This window comes from Triturus cristatus, chromosome 12, assembly GCF_964204655.1.
Source record: "Triturus cristatus chromosome 12, aTriCri1.1, whole genome shotgun sequence".
NCBI classification, from domain to species: domain Eukaryota; kingdom Metazoa; phylum Chordata; class Amphibia; order Caudata; family Salamandridae; genus Triturus; species Triturus cristatus.
In genome coordinates this window covers 588,154,050-588,178,092 of record NC_140595.1, presented here as the reverse complement: position 1 = coordinate 588,178,092, position 24,043 = coordinate 588,154,050, and the positions used below count along the sequence as shown (strand labels likewise).

General features: G+C 52.8%; 1 protein-coding gene across 1 annotated transcript in view; it reads left to right on the top strand.

The window, feature by feature from the left end:
• PMFBP1 (polyamine modulated factor 1 binding protein 1) overlaps positions 1 to 24,043 on the top strand; it is a 2,019,859-nt gene that overhangs the window by 1,886,601 nt on the left and 109,215 nt on the right. The gene's annotated exons all lie outside the window — the stretch shown is intronic.

The window sequence follows — 24,043 nt, the reverse complement described above, 5'->3', positions numbered from 1 at the left end:
AGACCTACTACCTGGTTAAAGTTAACCAGAGCCCCAGCATCACAAAATGGATGCTGCTGCCACAGACACGAGTCTGACCTCCTGCTGCCGGGAGTCCTTCCAGCGAGGGATGCTTGGACAATAGGTTTCCTGCCTTGGGAGGTGCGAGCACCACCCTAGACAGGCCTTAGTGTATTGGGGGCAGGGAGGGATGAATGAAACGAGACACTGCCTGGGGCACACAAGGTGTCCCATGCATAGTCCAGTTCAAACCGGTGCTGGGGCACCCCAGCCCCAGTCCTGGCGCGAAACTGGACAAAGGGAAGGGGGTGTAACCACCCCCCTCCCTGGTCCCACCCATAGGAGGGACCTAGCAGGTAACCCAGCCCCCCAGATTAGTATAAGAGTGGGAGCTGAGTCCCTAGGACTTTGGATTATCCTGATAACTGAAACTTGAACAGAAACTCTGGACCTTCGACATTCGACTACGGAAGAAGACTGAAGAATCTCCCTTGTGGCCAAGGAGTGGCCACCCTGTGCAAAAAGGCACCATCAAGCGACCTGCCGTTTGCTTTGCCTGAAGTTCTACAAGGAACCGACTGCGGAGCCCGACCAGCGCCTTGACTTCCAGACTTCTCCGACCCTGATCCACATCCACATCAAAGCTGAGATCCGTGGAGGCGACGAGAGACGTGGGACCGGCTACCTGGGAAAATTGGCTACTTGCTTCCAGCGCAGCTTCTGAGGCATCCTCGAAGTTGTGCTCTGGGGATTGAGAAGCCCCAACCCCGAGCACCATCTGCACCGAAGATCAGCCCTCCACACTCCACGAGTTCTGCGTGGGGCCCTTCTGCATTTTCATGCTCGACGCGTCTGTCCGGTTGCTTGCCCGTTGGCTAGTGACCTCTGCGACGACGAACCTGTGACTTTCCACTGCTGGTTTGGCTCCTCCAGACTGGCCCTTGCTTCCCTGTGAAAGAGAAGCACCTCAGGCCTCCCTGGCCTGCAACAGAAGCGAATCCTTCATTCTGCGTGGGTTGCGCTTGCCAAAGCTTGTTGTGTCCCAACTCGACATCGACGCCACCGACAGCAAGAGCCCTCGTGGGACAGCTCGCCTCCTGGTTCTGGTCATCCTCGACGCCTTCTGGTACCCGTGGCTGCTGCGACAATCTTCACCTCTTCACCTGCATCTTCACGACATCGCCTGGTTCCTTCCTGGTTCCTTCCCGGCTCCTGGCTGGTGACCTAGACTCTGTCCCCTCTGCTTGCAGGTACCCTCCTTCTTGATTCCATCCTTGGAATCCACCGGACACTCTTCACTGACTGCCTGTCAGCATCTTTTCTTCAGGCATCCATAGGAGTCGACGACGAAACCCGACGCAAGTTCACACCTATGCACCCGGAGCCCATGGGCTAGGTAACTTGAGTACTCCTGTGCTCACAAGGGTATTGACTATCCTAGTGTCTAATTTCCAAGTCTCTAACTCCTAGTTCCTTCCGAAGTGTCCTAAAACTCTTAATTTCTAAATACTACTATTTCTATCGACTTTAACGCATTACGCGTGAGTGTTTCCACTCTGCACCTGAATCCCGTGGGCCTCCCCCTGCCTAGTAACTGATAGGATAGTGTAGCCCCAGCGATTCCCGAGGCCTAGGCCTAACCTGTGTTTGTGACAGTGGTTCTTATACCACTTACTTAGTATATGGTTTGCGTGGCCCCTAGGGCCTAACTGTATTACTTACCTGTGTGACTTATGTATGCTCAAATAAGACTGTGTTGTACTTACCTCGAATCTCATAAAGAGTGCTGAGGGTATTTTGACTAGAATAAATACATTCTATTTTTATAATATATCTGTTGTGGTGTCCTTTCATTTGGTATTCAAGGGGTTGCAAATGGTATAACAGCTGGCTTCACATGCCATACAGAGTTTAGCCTAAGACTGCTCTTGTCCATTTTTTTTTTTAAAATACATTTTTATTGGCATTTATAAACATTACACACATAGGCACGGTTGGTAATGCAGTTGTTATATAGGCGTACAAAGCAGGAGCGCCCATTCGCGTCCCATGCGGACTCTCAGTCTCGTGGGCCTGCGGGCTGCGCGTCTCTACTCTGTGTTTGGCTTCAGGCAGGTGTCCGGGGCCTGCGTCTGGGTATGCCCTGCTGGTGCGCACGGTGGTCGCCGCGCCGTATGGGGACCGTGCAGTGTGATTAATCCCCTGTGAGGTGTATAATAGAGGCTATAGGGCTGCAGCCATAAACTAACCGTCAACTAACTAGGGATAGATAAATTGGGGGAGGGGGTGCACTATGTCGCGGACAATGAACAATAGTAGCTTTGCGCCTGAGCGCTGGACCATCGTATGGGACAATGTTGGCGTGTTCGCAAGTGCGGGGGGGGGGAGGGAGGGGAGTCGGGGGAGGCGGGAGCGCTGATCACTGCCTATATGGGCGTATGGTGGTGGAACTTGTGTTGTCTACCTCTGCGACCCGCCGGGCGCTTGGGCTGCTCGTGCGTCTCCCGGGGTGGGCTCCTGACTCGCTGAGGTCCCCAGGGGATCGATCATTCGTGGGCCCGCCACTGCTGTTGTTTCCTGCGCGAAGGAGTGCATTAACATGGCCCATGGCAGGGAGATCGGGTGTTTGCGCATCCCTTGGGCCTCCTCCGTTCTGAGTAGTGTTTCCTCTGCCTTGCCCCACTTCTTGACTGCGCCCACCCATGCCACTAGGGGGGGGCCCCTCCGGTGTCTTCCAATGCATGGTGATGCATCGTTTGGCTTGGAGCAGCACCAGGAAGGCATACCGCCTTTCTACCTTCATTTGTTTATGTCGCCCATGTATACCCAGTGCACACGCCTCCCATGTGTACAGGTCCTGTAACCCCGTAACCGTTCTAAGGGCAGTATGGATCGTGTGCCAGTAACTATGAAGTGTCGGACAGTCCCAAAACATGTGTTTAAACGAGGCGACGGGTTCCAGGCATCTGGGGCAAGCAAACAAACCGTCAGGGAAGTATTTCTGTAGTTTTTCGGGAGTGAGGTACGCCCTGTGCAGGATATGCAGCTGTATGTTCTTAAAACGGTAATTGCGGGACACTTTTTTAGTGTACTCAAGGGCCCTGGTCCATTCTCTATCGTGTAGAGGCCTGTGGAAGTCAGTTTCCCAGTGTTCTCTGAGGGGTGCCAGTGTGGGATGCCGCAAGGTCCGTATAGCTTTATAGATCCAAGTTACTAGATGGCGTCCTGGCCCCATCTGTAGGATCGCATGGATGACCGGGTGCGTGGGGGGTTCCGTGTCGATCACACGCCACTGCCTGCGGCAGTCTGTGAGAAGTTGCCTATGCCTTAGGAACTGTCCCCTGGGAAGTTCGAAGTCCCCGACCAACGCATCGAAGGTCTGCAGGCTTCCCTCAGAAAACAGCATACCCAAAGACTGCTCTTGTCCATGCTACCACTAGGATAGCTGGTCTATAAGGTTAACTTTACAACCAATCACCATAAGGGTTGTTTGGACTGATACAAGGTGTACACTAGAACTAGTGACATCATATATCAGGCCAACTTCTCACATTGGTGAGCAGCGGTTGGGATCTGAGCTTGCTGTTGTGATACCATTGCAATCTTGAGATATCAAATTGAAAGATCACAAGGATATTTGTAAGGTACATATAACATAGCTTATAAATACTTAAGTTCTACTGAACTTAGTTGTTGTAGGTTGAAGGGCCTAGCACACCCTGACTACAACTACTAGAGAGGTTTAGTAGGTACAACTAGTGTAGGTAGGTGCACACACCACACCCTCACTAGATCATGTCTCTGAGAGGAGATCAAGTTGATTCTCTCTCACGAGGGGGATGTCCTAGAAAGATACCCTATAGATATGATACCCTAACTTTTCAGGAGATGAGACAATTGTGTACCTCCAAACAGTTAAAACAGGGTTCAAACCCTACCCTCATATATCTAGTGGAGATCTTAGAAGAGTATGATGCTCAGAGAGCCTCCCAGGATGGTGCCTTAGGTACCAATGAGGGTCTACCCTCCACAGAAGACTCCCCTCACAATACTGATCAAGAAGAGTCAGCAGGGACTTCAGAAGATGAGGTAGACAGCCAGGTCCAAGTTAGGAGACTTAGCCAGGCTAACTTATGCCTACATGGGAGTCTGAATGAGGTCCCCCCCATTCAGACCCTCAAGTGGACTTAACCAGAGAAGCAGGAGAGGAAGATCCCCTTCAAGGGAATCTATCCACTCCAATGTCTCTAATAGCTCCAATGCCTCTTCTCACAGGGGAATGACTTCTCCACAGAGAAAAGAGCATCAGGCCAGAATGAGGGAAGTCAATCTGAGGATTGAAAGGGAAGAACTTGCCCTTGCCAAAGAGAGACTTGCTCTGGCCAGAGAGCAAAAGTTAAGTGGGCTAGGACCCACTGGTGGCAGCAATATACCTAAGGATAGAGACAGGGCCTATGATAATAGAAACCTGAGCAAGATCGTCCCTCCCTACAAGTGTGGGGATGACATCCACAAATGGATAACTGCTTTGGACAGGGCTTGCAAAGTACTGCAGGTACCCCAAAGTCAGTGGGCAGCTATCTTGTGGCTCTCCTTCTCTGAGAAAGGTAGAGACACGCTCCTCACAGTTAGTGATGAGGATGCTGACAATTACACTGTCCTGAAGAGTGCTCTGATTGATGGGTTTGGCCTAACCACTGAACAATACAGGTTGTTGTTCAGGGATACCCAGAAGACACAGACTCAGGACTGGACTGACTTTGTAGATTGTGCCACTAAGGCTTTGGAAGGCTGGATATTGGGTAGTAAGGTTAAGGACTATACAGGATTGTATAATTTGATCATGAGAGAACAAATCCTTAACAACTGTCAAAACCAGCTGCTGCATCAACACTTGATTGACTCTGACCTAACTTCTCCCCAGGAATTGGGAAAGAAGGCAGATAGGTGGGTCAGGACTAGAGTTAAGCAGAAAAACCAGACCCAGGGCGGTGATCAGAAAAAGGCAGACCAGAAGGGTAATGAGCAGAAATCAAAAGACCAGAAGTCTTCACCAGGCCCCCAAAAGGCTCAGGGGGAGGGTGGTCCCAAAAAGGATAAAAAGAAAGATGGCCAAAAGAAACCTTGGTGTAACTATTGTAAGTCCAATTCTCATTGGTTTAGTGAGTGCACCAAAAAGGACAAGCCCCCAACCACCATTGCCCCTAAGGCAACTGTACCCCCTAGTCCAGTTGTAAGTGGTGGTTCCCAGCAAAAGGGTGTAATAGGGTTAACCCTGGGAACTGAAGTGGATTCTGGCCTAGTCAGAATACCCACTCAGGCTGTTCTGATCTGTGATGGGGACATAGCTTTGTCCTCTACTGTGGGTCCCAGTAACCTGGGCAAGTACAGACAGACTCCTTTGATCAACCAAAGAATGGCTCAGGCCTACAGGGACACAGGTGCTAGTGTCACAATGGTGACACCTGCCTTTGTGGACCCTGAACAGATCATGCTAGGTGAGAACTACCTAGTGACCAACGCTAGCAATGCCACTACCTCCCATAGTGTGGCAATTGTTAACTTCTCCTGGGGAGGGGTAACTGGCCTCAAGAAAGTTGTGGTGAGTTCAGATCTTCCTGTAGAGTGTCTGTTGGGAAATGACCTTGAAACTTCAGTGTGGGCTGAAGTGGAGTATAGGACCCATGCAGAAATGTTGGGAATAGATGCACATGTCCTTGCTGTGACCAGGTCAGAGGCAAAGAAATGCAACACTGAACAAGTGCTGGATCCTGGGACAATGGACCAGACACAACCCAAGAGAAAGAGCAGTAGGGTTAAGGCTGTGCCTCCCCCCCTGCCTCAGGTAGAGAATCAGCCCTCACAGGAGGATGATTCTGAGAGCCCTGAAGGAACTGTCCTAGAAGAACTGGAACCTGACCAGGTTGAGTTTCTTGGGACAGGGGGACCTTCAAGGGCAGATCTGAGGCAGGCCCAATTAAACTGCCCTTCTCTTGAACCCCTCAGACAGCAGGCTGCTGCTGAGGCTGCAGGGAATGCTCAAGGTACCCATAGAGTGTATTGGGATGAAGGGCTGCTGTACTCAGAGGCTATAGACCCCAAACCTGGTGCGTCCAGGAAGTTGGTCATACCATTGAGTTTCAGAGGCTTCCTTCTTACCTTGGCCCATGATATTCCCCTTGCAAGACACTTAGGCCAGAATAAGACTTGGGACAGACTTGTCCCTCACTTTCACTGGCCTCACGTGTCAGAAGATACCAAGGAGTTTTGTCGCTCCTGTGTCACCTGCCAAGCCAGTGGCAAATCAGGTGGCACCACAAAGGCCCCCCTCAAACCGCTGCCTGTGGTGGGGGTTCCCTTTGAGAGAGTGGGGATAGACATTGTAGGACCAATGAACCCCCAAACAGCATCTGGGCACAGATTCATACTGGTGATAGTGGACCATGCCACCAGGTATCCAGAAGCTATACCCCTAAGGAACACAACAGCTCCTGTTGTGGCAAGGGCCCTACTTGGAGTATTCTCCAGAGTGGGTTTTCCAAAGGAGGTTGTCTCTGACAGAGGTGCCAACTTCATGTCAGGATATTTGACTGCAATGTGGAAGGAGTGTGGTGTAAACTACAAATTCACTACACCCTATCACCCACAATGCAATGGGCTTGTGGAAAGATTCAACAAGACCCTAAAAGGGATGATAAAAGGTTTACCAGACAAGCTTAGGCGAAGATGGGACATCCTTTTACCCTGCCTTCTGTTTGCTTACAGAGAGGTCCCACAAAAGGGGGTTGGCTACAGCCCTTTTGAGCTTTTGTTTGGGCATCCTGTAAGGGGACCCCTGTGTCTAGTAAGGGAAGGATGGGAGAGACCTCTCAGACAACCCAAACTGGACATAGTGGATTATGTACTTTGCCTCCGCTCCAGGATGGCAGAGTATATGAAGAAGGCTTCTAAAAACCTTGAGGCAAGCCAAGAACTCCAAAAAGCTTGGCATGACCAAAAGGCTGTGTTGACTGTGTACCAGCCAGGACAGAAAGTGTGGGTGTTGGAGCCAGTGGCCCCAGCAGCACTCCAGGACAAATGGTCTGGACCCCACACTATTGTTGAACAAAAGGGAGAAGTCACCTACTTGGTGGACCTTGGGACTCCCAGAAGCCCCCACAGGGTGCTTCATGTCAACAGGTTAAAGGCATATGTTGACAGGGCAGACATGGGCTTACTCATGGCTACAGATGAGGGGCAGGAGGAAGAGAGTGACCCTCTCCCAGACCTGCTGACTCAGAACCCTGATGATGGTTCAGTTGATGGTGTGGTCTTTTCTGACCGCCTCAACGACCATCAGCAACAGGACTGCAGACAAGTTCTGCAATCCTACAGACATATGTTCTCTCTGACCCCAAGTCAGACAAACTGGTGCACCCATGAGGTGGACACTGGTGACAGTCTGCCCGTGAAGAGTAAAATCTACAGGCAACCTGACCATGTCAGGGATTGCATAAAGATTGAGGTACAAAAGATGTTGGAGCTGGGAGTAATTGAACCTTCAGAGAGCCCTTGGGCTAGTCCTGTAGTTCTGGTGCCAAAACCTCACACCGAAGATGGTAAGAGAGAGATGAGGTTTTGCGTGGATTACAGAGGTCTCAATGCTGTCACTAGGACAGATGCCCACCCAATACCTAGGGCAGGTGAGCTCATTGACAGATTGGCAGCTGCCAAGTTTTTGAGTACATTTGACCTGACAGCAGGCTACTGGCAAATCAGACTAGCTGAGAATGCAAAGGCCAAAACTGCTTTCTCAACCCCAGGAGGACATTATCAATTTGTGGTAATGCCCTTTGGCTTGAAGAATGCACCTGCCACTTTTCAAAGGTTGGTGAATCAAGTCCTTACAGGTCTGGATGACTACTGTGCAGCTTATCTTGGATGATATTGCTGTCTTTAGCTCCACCTGGAAGGATCACCTGGTCCACCTGAGGAATGTTTTAGAGGCCCTGCAAAAGGCAGGCCTCACTATCAATGCCACTAAGTGCCAGACAGGGCAGAGCAAGGTTGTGTACCTGGGCCACCTAGTAGGTGGGGGTCAGGTTCAACCACTGGAGAGCAAGATCCAGACCATAAAGAACTGGACTCCTCCAATTACCCAGACTCAGGTCAGAGCTTTCTTGGGCCTGACTGGGTACTACAGAAAGTTTGTTAAGCACTATGGGTCCATTGTGACACCACTTAATGACTTGACCTCTAAGAAGATGCCAAAGAAAGTTCAGTGGACATTAAGCGGTCAGAAGGCATTTGATGACCTGAAGCAGGCCATGTGCACTGCACCTATTCTGAAAAGTCCAGACTACTCCAAAGAGTTCATTGTCCAAACAGATGCTTCTGAGTTGGGTGTGGGAGCTGTTCTTTCACAACTGAATATAGATGGTCAAGACCAGCCCATTGCTTTTATTAGTAGAAGGCTGACCCCTAGAGAGAAAAGTTGGTCAGCTATTGAGAGGGAGGCCTTTGCTGTGGTTTGGGCCCTGAAGAAGCTGAGGCCATACCTGTTTGGCACTCACTTCAAGATTCAGACAGACCATAAGCCCCTCTTGTGGCTAAATCAGATGAAGGGTGAAAATCCCAAACTTCTTAGGTGGTCCATTTCCCTACAGGGGATGGACTTCACAGTGGAACATAGACCTGGGACTGGCCATGCCAATGCAGATGGACTCTCCAGATATTTCCACTTAGAACATGAAGACTCAACTGGTCAAGGTTAGTTTAATGTCCGTAATTTTGGGGGGGGGGGGGTTGTGTAGGAGAGTAGGGTCTGCTTTCTATGTTCACCCCCACTTTTTGCTTTTGCTTCACTGGTTTTCGACTTAGATGTGGCTGTGGGCCTGCTAATCCGACCCACAGCCCAGCTGTTCTCTCTCTAAATTCATACTATGTACTTTAGCTACATAACCCAATTGGTAAGGATCACCTTCTAGGGCCCTGTACAGTGTACCTTAGGTACCCAGGGCATAGGTGTACCCTAGGCCTACCAGGGGCTGCAGCATGTATTATGCCACCCCTGGCTGGCCTTCCATTGTGACACAACTGGCTGATCACTCAGCTGGGGCAAGGTCGTGTAATCACCCCTTGCTTAGGTGTAGTATTCCTATACCTACCTTATATATAGACACATGGGTAACCTATCTGTCACTCCTATGGCAGGCCTTAACAATCCTGAAGGCAGAGTGCTTGGTAACATTTGAGATGGTGCTCTAGCATGAGCTGAGCCTGTCTGCAGCTTTCGGAACCATGTCCTTATAGCTGTTCTATGATATCGCCTACCATATACTCTTAAAGTGCCTTATAATCCTCGCGGTTATAGTAACTATGGTTTGGCTTTATCAAAACATGTTGTGTAAGGTGTCTAACACTTTGGAATACTACCCCCACACCATTTCTGGTGGTGAGGATAGTATTCCTCCCTTCTAGAGGGAGAAGACATGTTGAAGACCTACTACCCGGTTAAAGTTAACCAGAGCCCCAGCATCACAAAATGGATGCTGCTGCCACAGACACGAGTCTGACCTCCTGCTGCTGGGAGTCCTTCCAGGGAGGGAGGCTTGGACAATAGGTTTCCTGCCTTGGGAGGTGCTAGCACCACCCTAGACAGGCCTTAGTGTATTGGGGCAGGGTGGGATGAATGAAACGAGACACTGCCTGGGGCACACAAGGTGTCCCATGTATAGTCCAGTTCAAACGGGTGCTGGGGCACTCCAGCCCTAGTCCTGGCACGAAACTGGACAAAGGGAAGGGGGTGTAACCACCCCCCTCCCTGGTCCCACCCATAGGAGGGACCTAGCAGGTAACCCAGCCCCCCAGATTAGTATAAGAGTGGGAGCTGAGTCCCTAGGACTTTGGATTATCCTGATAACTGAAACTTGAACAGAAACTCTGGACCTTCGACATTCGACTACGGAAGAAGACTGAAGAATCTCCCTTGTGGCCAAGGAGTGGCCACCCTGTGCAAAAAGGCACCATCAAGCGACCTGCCGTTTGCTTTGCCTGAAGTTCTACAAGGAACCGACTGCGGAGCCCGACCAGCGCCTTGACTTCCAGACTTTTCCGACCCTGATCCACATCCACAGCAAAGCTGAGATCCGTGGAGGCGACGAGAGACGTGGGACCGGCTACCTGGGAAAATTGGCTACTTGCTTCCAGCGCAGGTTCTGAGGCATCCTCGAAGTTGTGCTCTGGGGATTGAGAAGCCCCAACCCCGAGCACCATCTGCACCGAAGATCAGCCCTCCACACTCCACGAGTTCTGCATGGGGCATTTTCCTGCTCGACGCGTCTGTCCGGTTGCTTGCCCGTTGGCTAGTGACCTCTGCGACGACGAACCTGTGACTTTCCACCGCTGGTTTGGCTCCTCCAGACTGGCCCTTGCTTCCCTGTGAAAGAGAAGCACCTCAGGCCTCCCTGGCCTGCAACAGAAGCGAATCCTTCATTCTGCGTGGGTTGCGCTTGCCAGGGCTTGTTGTGTCCCAACTCGACATCGACGCCGCCGACAGCAAGAGCCCTCGTGGGCCAGCTCGCCTCCTGGTTCTGGTCGTCCTCGACGCCTCCTGGTACCCGTGGCTGCTGCGACAAGCTTCACCTCTTCACCTGCAACTTCACGACATCGCCTGGTTCCTTCCCGGCTCCTGGCTGGTGACCTAGACTCTGTCCCCTCTGCTTGCAGGTACCCTCCTTCTGGATTCCATCCTTGGAATCCACCGGACACTCTTCACTGACTGCCTGTCAGCATCTTTTCTTCAGGCATCCATAGGAGTCGACGACGAAACAAGGAGGAAGGTCCGCCCATGGAAGAAGATCGAGGCCGACTCTTTAGTCACAACTCTTCTCTCCTCCCCCCCTCCGAAGTGGATGCAGGGGAACCTGGACGCAGAGACCACGACCATTATGGCCTGGATCCGCTCTGCCTTAGACAAACTAGCTCCAGAACGATCAGAGCTCACTCGGAAAAAAGGGAAAGGAGCCCCTTGGTTTGATGCATCCCTCAGGGAAAAGAAGCAAGCTCTCAGGAAGGTGGAGCGAAGCTGGAGACGGGATTATGGGCTTACAGAGTCATTAACATACAAAACTCTTCTGGCCAGTTACAAACGGGCCATCCTAGCTAGGAAATCCGTCTTCTATGAGGGCCGGATCAGGGAGGCTACAAATAAACAAAGGGAAACCTTTATTATTCTGAGGGAACTCACGCAGCTGAATGACAAAAGCGGCGGTCTGGCCCAGCCTAACTGTGACACCTTTCAAGGATTTTTCCTCCAGAAGGTGCAGGATATCCTGATGGATATTTCGACGCTCTCTAATAGCCTACCAACGCAACTCGGTACAGACAGCTTGCAGTCTGCGGGGGTTTTACTTAACTTCCCAGCTATCGACGGAGAGCACTTGACAGAACTGGTTAGTCATATCAAATCAGGATCCTCCAGTGATCCCTGCCCTCCGAAAATTTTCAAGCTAGCTTTGCCAGGCATTCAACCCCAGTTGCTGCATTTACTAAATGCTTCATTGGAAGCGGGTTACCTCCCAGCATCTCTGAAGGAAGCCAGAGTCGCCCCACTTCTGAAGAAAGCGGGCACTGACCCTAAAGCACTAAAAAACTACAGGCCTATTTCTCAACTGCCTTTCCTAAGTAAGATCTTGGAAAAACACGTCCTGAACGCAGTAGCCAACTATCTTGAGGAACACCATCTCCTGCATGCCAGGCAGGCAGGTTTCCGACCACAACACAGTACGGAACTGGTTATGGCCACGGTCACAGACGAGTTAAGAATAAGAGCAGATAATAAACAACCCTGCGCTCTGATTCTGCTAGATCTATCGGCAGCTTTCGATACAGTCAGCCATTCCATCTTGCTGAGCCGTATCGCGAAGCTGGGGATTGCCGGCCAGGCATACAAGTGGTTGGAGTCCTTCCTGTCGGGTCGCACTCAGAGGGTTCAGATGGGGGACCAGTTATCTGGGATTAAGGATGTGACCTGGGGGGTGCCTCAAGGGTCTGCACTCTCCCCTCTATTGTTTAATATCTATTTGCAACCCCTGATGGATGAACTCACGCGCAGGAACTGTGAGGTCTTTAACTACGCAGACGACACGCAGTTACTGGTTCAGCTGGGAGATACACCAGAGGCTCATGAATCAGTCAGGAATCTTCTGAGATTCACGGTCAACTGGATGACCAACAACTTCCTCAAAGTAAATGCAGAGAAAACGGAGGTGTTGGTGGTAACCAACAAAGCCAATCCCTGGGATGATTTGTACTGGCCCCCAGAACTCGGCAAAACCCCTATCCCCGGGACGGTAGTGAAGAGTCTTGGCCTAAAGATCGATGCGGATCTTACTATGGCCTCTCAAGTGTCGGCTGTGGTGGGCTCCTGAACAGCCGTGATGCGGCAGTTACGTAAGCTTACTACCATTCTCTCTGCCTCCACGCTGCAAACTATCGTCTCAGCGACTGTCATCTCGAGGCTAGATTATGGTAATGCTTTGTATTTGGGCCTATCACAGAAGCTGATGAGGAAACTACAGGTTGTGCAAAATGACGCGGCCACACTGGTTTTCTCTCTTCCCAGAAGTTCGCATGCATCTTTTCTTCTTCGCAAACTGCATTGGCTTCCCGTGAAGCTTAGGGTCCAATTCAAAGGCCTCTGCATGGCCCACAAAGCACTCTTTGGCAATGCCCCGGAATATGTCAAACAGCGCTTGAGGAAGTATGTTCCCGGTAGGCCCTTACGCTCGGGGTTTGTCCCAAATCTGGCTCAACCCAGATTCAATTTAAAAACTAAAGGAGGTTGTGCTCTCTCAGTACTCATTCCTTAACTTTGGAACGATCTTCCATCCAGCCTGAAGGAAGATTCTCACCTACTCTCCTTCAGGAAAAAACTGAAGACATTTCTGTTCGGAAAGGTAACATCTTCGGTCTAACTGGAGCAGGCAGATGGTTGCGGAGGCGTCATTATGTTGTTGGTTGTCTGTCTAGCGCTTAGAGACCAGTGGTGATAGGTGCTTTATAAGTACCATATAACATAACATATAACATAACCCGACGCAAGTTCACACCTATGCACCCGCAGCCCGTGGGCTAGGTAACTTGAGTACTCCGGTGCTCACAAGGGTATTGAGTATCCTAGTGTCTAGTTTCCAAGTCTCTAACTCCTAGTTCCTTCCGATGTGTCCTAAAACTCTTAATTTCTAAATACTACTATTTCTATCGACTTTAACGCATTACGCGTGAGTTTTTCCACTCTGCACCTGAATCCCGTGGGCCTCCCCCTGCCTAGTAACTGATAGGATAGTGTAGCCCCAGCGATTCCCTAGGCCTAACCTGTGTTCGTGACAGTGGTTCTTATACCACTTACTTAGTATATGGTTTGCGTGGCCCCTAGGGCCTAACTGTATTACTTAGGCCAACTTCTCACAACAGCAATAAACAATGTTATTATTAATATGTACACTTGTTGAAAAGAAACAATCGCATCAACAATAATGTAAATAAACAATATTTATATTCCATTAATTATTAAATCATCAAGGAGTGAGCAATTGTTGAGTGAAATATTTACACATGAAAATTGTACTTGTGTACATCAGAAAAAATACATTACTTCAGTGATTTTATGTTGAACAAAAACATCAGCAACAAACATAATTCATAGAAATTGGTAACACTGTTACGATTGGTGCCCAATGCATTTCGGGATTATCACGAATCCCTTCTTCAGGGGCCTCTGTAGAAAAATAGAAAAAAACAACAACGCGTTGTTGTAATACTGTTGTCACACAGATCTGAAAGAAACACGTTAGTTAGATTCCTCACCTTAGAATATCCCCAGGCGTCAGACTGGATCCGGAAGATTTTTCGTCAGCAATACCCCTTGCGCGTCGCTAGGCGTCGTCTGCGGCTCCGCGTCCGTCGTCGGCGTCGTGCGCCGGGATGACGTCGTCGGAGTACTTAGACGCCGCCCTCGCGCGCTGACGTCAGTTCTTCTTTTTTCCGCGCCAGTAAGCGCAGATCCGGGAGAGCTACCCCTTTTAGTCTTTTTTGACTAAATCTTTTTGATCATTTTTGATCCTTGTCTGTCGACATCTGGTGCCGGTAGGATGCCTGGGTTCAAGGCTTGTGAGGATTGTCATCGACTGATGTCGGTGACCGATCACCACCGCCGGTGCCTCTACTGCTTAGGCCTCGACCACGACGCGGAGTCGTGCAACGACTGTCAGGCCTTGACTTCGAAGGCTAGGCGGGAGCGGTCCCGCAAGCTTCTCGAGCTTCGCCACTCGGCTCCGCGTCGTGCGCGATCCCGGTCCAGGAGGAGGTCCAAGGATCGCTCGCGGAGCCCTAGCCGACGCCACCATCGATCGTCGGGCTCCAAGTCGTCGGGTAAGTCCAAACACTCAAAGAAGTCCAAGAGGCGACATCGCTCTTCGGACTCCCCTCGCCGGTCGCGCGACTCGGCCGAGGGTCCAAGTGGTTCCACCCCCGCGGCTCCGGCGGAGCCGCAGGTGCCGCGTCCGCCCCCATACCTTCCGGTCCCTGGGGCTGACGCGGCGCCGGCGGAGATCAGTGCCTTCCTCTCGGCCATGAGGAGCCTGGCCCCGCCGTCGACGCCCGCTGGCGCGCCTTCGGGCCCCGCGGGCTCGACTGGGCGACCTCGCGTGCCGGCGGCTCCGGCCCCGGCGCCGTCGACGACTCCGGTCTCGACGCCGCAGGTCCCCGCGGGGCCCATGCCTGGGCCCCAGTCGACGCCGGTTGACCTTGTCACTCCTCCACCGGCGCCGACGCCTGAACCACCGACGCCGTCACCGGCGCCGCCGACGCCTGTGACGCCGACGCCCCAGTTTAGCCCTCATCCGGACCCGACGCCGGCACGGCGTCCGCCGACGCCGCATCCGACGCCGCTAGAGACCTACCATCTCTACAGTCCGGTTCCGATCATTCCTCCTGTTTATCAGGAATCGGAAGAAGGGGGCGACTGGGAGGGGTTCGAGGACCCTCTGGCTGTTCAGTCACAGCTTTCTCAGGACTGGGCAGATGAACTGGGGGAGGCCAGCGGGCTGGACACCTCGCCAGACGCTGGATTCACTTCTCCTCCGACCGTGGCTTCGGAGGAGGGTGCAGCATTTTCTGTGGTGCTGCGCAAGGCGGCTGAGGCCCTTGGGCTCGAGTTGCCTGCCGTGGCTGTGAGGACCAACATCCTCACTGAGGTGCTTCAAACCTCAGCAAGCTCCACTGAGCCTCTGCTGCCGTTTAACGAGGCCCTCACTGACGTTCTGCAGGGCACCTGGTCCAAGCCCTCCACAGTTCCTCCTGTGGATAGAAACGTTGCCAGGCGCCACCGCCCTGCTCCGGGCGACCCCAGCTTCCTGTCCCAACACCCCACCCCCGAGAGTCTGGTTATCCAGGCCTCTACTTCCCAATCCTCCTTCCCGACCGCTCCGCCGGACCGGGATTCCAAGAGACTCGAGCAGTTTGGCAAGAAACTGTTCTCGTCCCTTAGTTTGGGCCTGCGGTCTTTAAATACCGCCTGTCTCTTGGACCGTTATTCCCATTCCCTGTGGGATACGGTGGAGGACGTGCTGCCCCAGTGTCCGGAGGAGGTCCGGACGCGTCTTACCCAGGCTCTGGCCGATGGGAGGGATGCAGCACGGCACGCCATAAGATGTGGGCTTGACACCACGGACTCGCTAGGTCGGGCGATTTCCACCACGGTGGCGCTCCGCCGCCACGCCTGGATGCGGTCCACGTCATTTTCCGGGGATGTCCAGAACACCCTCATGGACATGCCCTTTGATGGCACTCGCCTGTTTGGTGAGAAGGCGGACAGTGCGCTGAACCGCTTTAAGGACTCCCGGGCTACGGCCAAGTCCTTGGGCCTCTCGGCTCCGCGGGCGCACACCTCCGCTTTTCGCCCCTTTCGTGGCCAAGGAAGGGGCGCCTCCTCACGTTCGCAAAGCCACCAGCCGCAGAACCAACCTGCGCGCGGTCGTGGACGTGGCTTCCGCCGTGGCGGAAATGGAGGCCGACGTGGTCAGCCCACATCCACCCCGGCAGCATCCGCCTCAAAGCCTTCCTAGTCCGAGCTTTCAGGCCCATACCACGCCAGTGGGCGGCAGAGTTCGCCATCACCTGCTCCACTGGCGGTCCATAACATCGGACAGGTGGGTGCTGCAAATCGTCCGAAGGGGCTACTCCCTCCCCTTCGAGACGACCCCTCCAGCCATGCCACCGCAGCACCACCGTATCTCGGGGGATCATTTGGATCTTCTCCGCGAGGAAGTTTCGGCTCTCTTGGCCAAGGGGGCCGTCGAGCGCGTTCCGAGTCCAGAAGTAGGTCGTGGTTGTTATTCCCACTACTTTCTGGTTCCCAAGAAGGGCAAGGGGGGCCTGCGCCCTATCTTGGACCTCCGGAACGTCAATGCCTTCCTCCGAAAGGAAAGGTTCAAGATGCTAACGTTGGCTCAGGTTTTAGCTGCCCTAGACCCTGGAGACTGGATGGTAGCGTTGGACTTGCAGGACGCATATTTCCATATCCCCGTCCTGCCGGCCCACCGGCGTTACCTGCGGTTCACGGTGGGCCAAGAGCACTTTCAGTTTACCGTGCTCCCCTTCGGCCTCACCAGTGCCCCTCGGGTGTTCACGAAAGTGATGGCGGTGGTCGCAGCTCATCTGCGCAGATCAGGGGTCCCAGTCTTCCCCTATCTCGACGACTGGTTGTTGAAGGCGGGCTCGCCCCAGGCAGTCGTCTCCCACCTCCAGACTACGGCGGATCTCCTGCATTTGCTGGGGTTTTCCATCAACGTGCCGAAGTCGCACTTGAGTCCCTCTCAGAAGCTCCTCTTCATCGGAGCGGTTCTCGATTCGGCGCAGTTCCGGGTCCATCCACCGGAACAGCGGGTCCGGGATATACAGGCCCTGATTCCCATCTTTCGGCCTCTATCCCGGGTTTCGGTCAGGTTAGTGTTGCGGCTTCTGGGGCTGATGGCCTCCTGCATCCTACTAGTGCATCACGCCAGGCGGCGCATGCGGGCTCTGCAGTGGGACCTGAAGTTTCAGTGGGCCCAGCATCACGGCAACCTGTCCGACCATGTCTTGATCTCGGAGGGTACTGCACAGCAGTTGCAGTGGTGGCTCACGGACCGCGAGTGGGTCAAGGGCAAGAGCCTCTCCCTTCCCCAACCGGAGCATGTCGTAGTGACGGATGCGTCCCTCTTGGGATGGGGTGGCCATATGGGAGAGGCGGAGATCAGAGGCCTCTGGTCTCCGGCGGAGTCTCGCCTCCACATCAACCTGTTGGAGTTGAGAGCGATCCGGCTTGCACTGAAAGCCTTCCTTCCCTCTGTCAGGGGAAGTGTCGTGCAGGTGTTCACGGACAACACCACCGCCATGTGGTACTGCAACAAACAGGGCGGGGTGGGGTCGTGGACCCTTTGTCAGGAGGCTCTGCGCCTCTGGACATGGCTGGAACACCAGGGCGTCACCCTGGTGGTTCAACATCTGGCGGGCTCTCTGAACGCCAGAGCAGACGAACTCAGCCGCCGGTGCATGATGGATCACGAATGGCGTCTGAACTCCGAAGTGGTGCAAGGCCTCTTTCAGCAGTGGGGAGAGCCTTGGTTAGATCTATTCGCCACCGAAGAGAACGCGCAATGTCAGCAGTTCTGCGCGTTGGAATTTCCAAGGCGGCACTCGCTCGGCGACGCTTTTCATCACGAGTGGAGTTGCGGTCTGTTGTACGCCTTTCCGCCTATACCACTTCTGCCCAGAGTGCTGAAGAAGATCAGGCACGACCGGGCCCAAGTCATCTTGGTGGCTCCGGATTGGGCACGAAGATACTGGTATCCCGAGCTACTCAGTCTGTTGACCGATCCCCCGATACGTCTGCCCCTTCGGGAGGATCTTCTGTCGCAGCAGCAGGGGACGGTCCTCCACCCGAACCTGTCCAGCCTCCACCTCCATGCGTGGAGATTGAGCGGCGGCAGTTGATGCCATTTGACTTGCCTCCTGAAGTCTGTGATATCATTCTGGCAGCCAGGCGTCCCTCCACAAAGTCGGTATACGCCTGCCGGTGGAACAAATTTGTGGCATGGTGCACAGCAAAGGCTGTGGATCCCCTTTCCGCCCCTCTTTCTGAGGTTCTCCTCTTCCTTCTTTCTCTGGCCCGGCAGGGCTCTGCCCTGGGCACCCTGAAAGGTTATCTTGCTGCCATCTCCGCCTTCTTGCGGCTTCCTGATCAGCCTTCTCTTTTCAAGTCCCCTGTGGTTACACGCTTTCTCAAAGGCATTACACACACGTTCCCTCCTGTCCCTTTTGTAATGCCTCAGTGGGACTTGAATCTGGTTTTGACATTCCTGATGTGCGCTCCCTTTGAGCCTCTTCACAATTGCCCTCTTCGTCTTCTCACTCTAAAGACTGCTTTTCTGGTAGCCATCACCTCGGCTAGACGGGTGAGTGAGCTCCAGGCTTTATCTTCAAAGCCTCCTTTTCTATCTGTTCATCCGGACAAGGTTGTCCTTCGGCCTCGTCCCTCCTTTCTTCCTAAAGTGGTGACTCCATTTCACCTTGGGCAGTCTGTCACCTTGCCCACCTTCTTTCCGCCTCCGCATCCTTCCAAAGAGGAAGAGAGGCTCCACCGTCTGGACCCAAAACGTGCGCTCTCCTTCTATCTGGACCGCACAAAACAGTTCCGGGTGGACGACCAGCTTTTTGTTGGGTACGTGGGCGCTAAGAAGGGGAAAGCTGTGCACAAACGAACCATCTCTCGGTGGGTCGTTTTGTGTATCAAAATCTGCTATTCCTTGGCTAAAAAGGACCCTCCTGTTGGGCTGCGCGCCCATTCTACTCGGGCCACAGCGGCTACTACTGCCTTGGGACGGGGAGTCCCTTTGCAGGACATCTGTCAGGCGGCGACGTGGGCTTCGCTACACACGTTTGCCAGGCATTATTGCCTTGACAGCCAAGTCCGGAGGGATGGCTTTTTTGGCCGTTCTGTCCTCCAGGACTTTCTGGTGTGATCTTGGTTCGCAGACCCACCACCGGGGATGGTATTGCTTGGGTATCTATTCTAAGGTGAGGAATCTAACTAACGTGTTTCTTTCAGATGAACAAGTTACTAACCTTCGGTAACGATGTATCTGTAAGAAACATTAGTTAGTTAGATTCCTCACCGACCCTCCCATCCTCCCCGTTCTGCGAACTGACATCTAGGGTTAAGGTTGTCCTTTCAGGCCCCTAGATTTTATTTTTGGCACCAGTGTCGGTCTTTGCATGGCTCTGCGTTCCTGGCGCGGAAGGCTATGTACAAGAACTGACGTCAGCGCGCGAGGGCGGCGTCTAAGTACTCCGACGACGTCATCCCGGCGCACGACGCCGACGACGGACGCGGAGCCGCAGACGACGCCTAGCGACGCGCAAGGGGTATTGCTGACGAAAAATCTTCCGGATCCAGTCTGACGCCTGGGGATATTCTAAGGTGAGGAATCTAACTAACTAATGTTTCTTACAGATACATCGTTACCGAAGGTTAGTAACTTGTTCGTTAAGTGTTAAATAACAGATGCAGCGTACATGGCCAAAGTGGTAAAGTCATTCCTGTACGTGTTCTACTCCGAACAATTATCTTCCAGTGTGAAGAAAAGAAAAACCAGTGCGCAAAAGCTCAAATAACAAAACTGTGCGTAGTGGAACAAGCAAAAGAGATAAACAAGCTGTGCCCCAAACCAAAGTGGAATTATGAGACGTCTTAATAGTGAAATTCTCCTGGGTGCTGATGCAACTGCACTTACTTGTAACCAAAAGGTCTACAGTACTGTTGCTGGTTGAAAATTGAGCTTTGTCAATCAACTATGAATCTGAAACCGTAAAAAAAAAAACGTATTCAAATGGTGACTATTGTTGTGAAAAAAACAAAACATAACGACACTATGTGCATGATGTACTCACTGTAAACGACAAACACGAGACCTTCTCTTAACAGTATTATATGTATTGCGACTTCAGCTAAACTGCCAATACAAAAGAAAGAATTGAGAACTGAATGAATAATTTAAGTGCTCTGGAAAAAGAAAAAACACCACGTGTGTCGAGTGAATACCTGAAAATGATGTACAGCCGCTGAAACTTGATATAGTTCAGCATGTAAATTGAGTCCGAATTAATGTATGAGGTTGACCGAACAGTTGTGTTTGTAAAACACAGAAACCTGAGATAAAAAGATAACACTCTAGTAAGATACACGTAGATAAAAACACATATAAAAAAGTGCATTGAAACAAATACGACAACAATTGTTACATCCAGCTTACCAAATGTTCGTAAGGAATAGCCTGAAGACGTGACCGGTTGAAAAGAGTTCTCGGTAAAGTTATGCGTGTGAAAAAACACAGGCAGCTTATAAACGTTACATGCTGAAAGTAGCGCGCGAGAATAATGAAGCAAGAGTAAACGGGGAAAAAAGACTAAAGCAAAACAGGGGTGAACGCCATCTTAAATAGGGACCAGAAATGTTGTGCAGGGGTGTGTGTTAACCTAAATACATATATTTTAAATATATACCTCATGTGGTTGTCCTTTCATTTGATCATTCAAGAGATTATAGATTGGTAAAACAAGCTGCTTTACATTCCTTCAAGACTTAGCCTAAAGGCTGCTCTCCATAGCTACCACTAGGATAGCTTTCAATAAAGGTTGTCTTTAACCTATCACCATAAGGGGTTGTTTGGACTGATACAAGGTGCCCACTAGAACTAGTGGACAGCATATTCAGCGCATACAGAACGCCTCCGCACGAGTCATCCTCGACATCCCTCGCCACAGCCACATATCTGCTCACCTGAGAAACCTGCATTGGCTCCCAGTCAGCAAGAGGATCACGTTCAGGCTCCTCACCCACACACACAAAGCACTCCACGACATGAGCCCGATTACCTCAACAACCGCCTCTCGTTCTACACTCCTACCCGCCAGATCCGCTCCGCCAGCCTCGCCCTCGCCACCGTCCCACGGATTCGCAGAACCACCACGGGAGGAAGATCATTCTCCTACCTGGCCACAAGACATGGAACTCCCTCCCCTCACACCTACGACTGACCCAGGACCATCTCACCTTCAGGAAACACCTCAAGACATGGCTATTCGAGCAGTAGCGCCCCTCCCTCCCTTCAGCGACTTGAGACCCTCGCGGGTGAGTAGCGCGCTTTATAAATGTATTGAGTGATTGATTGATTATGTCAGGCCACCTTCTCACAATTCCAAGTCGTGTTCCGACTGCTGGACCATGAACCCTAAGTCTTTGCGGGAGCAGTCCCGAAAGGTTCTCGAGGCACGGCAGTCCGCTCCGCACCGCTCAAGGTCCCGGTCGTTTGGGAGGTTGAGGGACCGCTCACGGAGCCGCCACCACCACCAATCTTCTTCCAAGTCTTGGCACTCCTCCGGTAAGTCGAAGCACAGGAAGAAGTCGAAGAAGCATCGTCGCTCTTCGACTTTGCCCCGTCCGTCGGCCTTCGCGACGAGTGATAAGGGTGGTGCCCCTCCGCGGCTCCACGTTCGGAGCCCGCTGGGTCGACTCCGGGTTTCCCTCCCTTCCCGGGACCCGGTGCGAGCCCTGCCCAGCTTCGGAGTTTCTACGAAGCGATGCATGCCATCTTTAGGCAGCCCGACTCTGCCGGTGAGCCTTCGAGCCCCACTGACTCGGCTGGGGGCCCTGAGCCTTCGTCGCCGGCGGCTTAGGCCCAGGTACCGCATGGTCCCCTTGGATCCAGGCCTGGATCCAGGTCGGCGCCGGTTGACCTAACTACACCTCCCCCGGTGCTGACTGCACCGGCACCATGTCCGCAGCTGATGCCGGTTGTGTCCCCAGCTGGCGTTGACCCCGGCTTCCACCCGGACGTAGACACAGAGCCAGACCGGCGTCGACTGACGCCAGTTTCGGCGCCGACAGGTACTTTTGTGCCCCTGTTCTACCCTGGTTCTTTAAGGCCAGATTGGCAACCAGAGGAGGGTGAGGAGGACTGGGAGGGGTCTGAAGACCCTTTGACTGACCAGTTGGGTTACGAACCAGACTAGAGAGAGGAACTGGGGGAAGCCAGTGGTCTGGATACATCACCAGACATTGGCATGTTGTCTCCTCCTACTGTGGCTACAGAGGAGGGAGTGTCTTATGCAGTGGTATTTCGTAGAGCTGCCAATGCTCTCAACCTCGAGGCGGTCAGGACTAACCTCCTGATAGAGGTGCTTCAATCGGCAGACAGCTCTTTGGAGCCCATGCTGCCGTTTAATAAAGCCCTAACCAACATCCTTTTGGGCACCTGGTCCAGGCCAAACACAGGGGCTCCTGTGGATAGGATGATTGCCCGACGCCACCACCCAACCAGGGCAACCCAACTTTCCTCTCCCAACACCCTACTCCTGAGAGCTTGGTGGTCCAAGCCTCCACATCCAAAGGCGCATTCCCTAACACACCACCTGATAGGGTATACAAAAAGCTGGACCACCTTTTGAAGAAGATGTTTTCTTCCTCCAGCTTGGGACTGCGGTCGGTAAACACCACATGTGTGTTGGGCTGTTACACCCACCCCGTGTGGGATACGGTTGCACAGGTGCTACCCCAGTTCCTCGGAGGAGGCCCAGGCCGTACTCTCCTGTGCAGTTGCCGAGGGGAGAGACATAGCCAAGTTTACCATTCTCTGTGGACTTGACACCGCTGACTCGCTAGGTAGGATGATTTCCACATCATTAGCCCTTAGACGTTACGCCTGGCTGAGGTTGATTGGTTTTTCAGGGGATTTTCAAGCTACCCTTATGAACATGCCCTTTGATGGCCGTTGCCTGTTCAGCGACAAGGCAGACAACGCCCTAGAGCACTTTAAGGACTCTCGGGCTACAGTCAAGTCCTTGGGCCTCTCCACCACCCACCCTGCGCAGTCGGCCTTTCGCCCCTTTCGTGGCTATGGAAGGAGTGCCCCGCCAGGTTCCACCCAGAGCCACTGGCCAGTGCAAGCTGTTCAACCCCTGCGTGGCCAGGGATGTGGCAACCACCACCATGGGTCTGGGACCAGCACGCGGGCCAGTCCACCACAGCTCCCTCTGCAGCAGCCACCAAACCCTCCTAGTCGGATCTCTCAGGGCCACTGATCGCCAGTGGACGGCAGGATTCGCCATCACCTCCCCCACTGGCGCACCATCACGTCGGACAGGTGGGTTTTGCAGATAGTTCGAAGGGGCTACTCCCTTCCCATCAAGACTACCCCACCGGCCATGCCACCTCAGTACCATCGATTGTTGGAGGATCATCTGGCCCTTCACCAACAGGAAGTTACGGCTCTCTTGTCCAAGGGATCCATCGACTGAGTTCCTGCCCTAGAAGTAGGTCGTGGTTGCTATTCCCACTACTTTCTGGTGCCCAAAAAGGACAGAGGCCTGCGTCCTATCTTGGATCTCAGGAACGTCAACCGCTTCATCCGGAAGGAGAAGTTCAAAATAGTGACGCTGGCTCAGGTCATTTCTGCTCTCGACCCTGGAGACTGGATGGTAGCGTTGGACTTGCAGGACGCTTACTTTCACATCCCCGTCCTGCCGGCCCACCAGCGCTACTTGCGGTTTACGGTAGACCATGGGCACTTTCAGTTTACCGTGCTCCCCTTTGGCGTTACCAGCGCACCTCGGGTGTTTACGAAAGTGATGGCAGTGGTCGAAGCTCATCTGTGCAGATCAGGGGTTCCAGTCTTCCCCTAGCTAGACGACTGGCTGTTGAAGGCAGGCTCCCACCTCAAGACTACGGCCAACCTCCTGCATCCGCTGAGGTTTTCTGTCTCATGCCGAATTCACACCGGACTCTCTCTAAGAAGCTTCTCTTCATCGGAGTGGTTCTCGACACGACGCAGTTTCGGGTCTATCCTCCCGAGCAGCAAGTCCGGGATATTCAGGCTATGCTTCCGATCTTTCAGCCTCTGTCCCGGGTTTCGGTCAGGGTGACTCTGCGGTGCTGGGTCTGATGGCCTCATGTATCCTGCTGGTG